At 35.9% G+C, this 1353-nt stretch overlaps 1 protein-coding gene across 5 annotated transcripts in view; it reads left to right on the top strand.

Annotated features, from left to right (window-relative positions):
• Positions 1-1353, top strand: part of LOC118749737 (splicing factor 3A subunit 1) — a 147724-nt gene that overhangs the window by 28115 nt on the left and 118256 nt on the right. The gene's annotated exons all lie outside the window — the stretch shown is intronic.

Here is a 1353-nt window from a genome sequence, read left to right as displayed (position 1 = left end):
TTGCTTGTGCTTATGCTTCTGGAAATAACGGCAGCTTCAGTTGAAGCTAACGCCGAAAACGAGTACTAATAAAATGCGCGTCAACTTCGGCAGCCATCGGTTTGAAAAAATTTCATTTTGCTTGCTTATGATTTTGATCAGTAGCACAAGTCAAAGCAAAAGCAATATCTCTGCTTTAGCAAGTCGTCAACAGTTGCAGTCGATGAAACAGAAGTTCTGCTTTTGACAAGCCATCAGCATTCACATGCATCAGTCGCAGTCGAACAAAAAGCAAAATTTGATCGCTGAAAGACGGCGAAGCACTTCGCCAATCAAAAGCTTCGACAGTTTTCAGTTTGACTGACTGCAACTTTTGGCGAATTCCGAAGTTGAAGCAGCACATAATTTTCGCTTCGGCAAATATTGTAACTGTCGCAGTCGACTGTTTTAAGCTATGAATGTATTTCTTTTGTCATTGATTCTGCTTTTCAATTGCTTCAGTTTGTGAATGCGTGTCAAACAGATCGGTGGCTATTAGTGTTTTTAACGGCAATGGCGCGAAATAAGCAAAATGAAATTTGGAAGTTTTTTGATAATAATGAAAACGACGGTTTTGCTACATGTAAAACATGTAAAAATAAACTTAAAAACAATAGAATTGCAAATCTAAAAGCACACTTGCTGAAACTACACAATGTAAATACTTTCGAAACTTCCGAAACTTCAAGGACAAGTTCTTTATCAAAAGTGATACGCAAAAAGAAAATTAAAATTGAAATTAACAAAAAGCAGCTACTGCGTTCATATATTGGTCTTGTCACCGAAGATTTTATTCCTTTTAATATATTAAATTCGCCTAATATGAGAAATATTTTAAATCCCATTTGTGAAGGCTTTAAAGCCACAGACGGAAAACAAATATGTTTGAATGGGTCCAACTGCAATTAGTTGCAAACAATGTACGAAACGACATAAGCGCTGAAGTAAAAAATAGATTGATCTCATTAAAAATCGACAGTGCTACGCGGTTATGCCGAAACATTTTTGGCATTAGCGCTCAATTTATAAGTAATGGGCTGATAAAATCACGCATCTTAGGGATGATAGAATTGAAGGGTGCTGGATCGAGTACAAGCAAAAACCTGCCACCGAAATTATAAAAATCTTAAAAAAATATTGCTTTAAGACAGATAGTGTCAGTTACGTTGGATAATGGCGCAAATATGCTCAAATCAACTAAAATGTTATATTTTGTTTCCGAAGAAGAATCGGAAGAATATGAAGCAGACCGAACAGATGATGAATATCTCAAAAAAAAAATAACTTGTGGAGGAAATACCAGATATGTTATTGGGCAACATTCAAGTTTGCCGC

Source organism: Rhagoletis pomonella, unplaced genomic scaffold, assembly GCF_013731165.1.
Source record: "Rhagoletis pomonella isolate Grant_MI unplaced genomic scaffold, Rhpom_1.0 Rhpom_scaffold_00001, whole genome shotgun sequence".
Taxonomy (NCBI): Eukaryota; Metazoa; Arthropoda; class Insecta; order Diptera; family Tephritidae; genus Rhagoletis; species Rhagoletis pomonella.
Note: the sequence above shows the minus strand (reverse complement) of the source record. Positions and strands in the feature narration are given on the sequence as shown.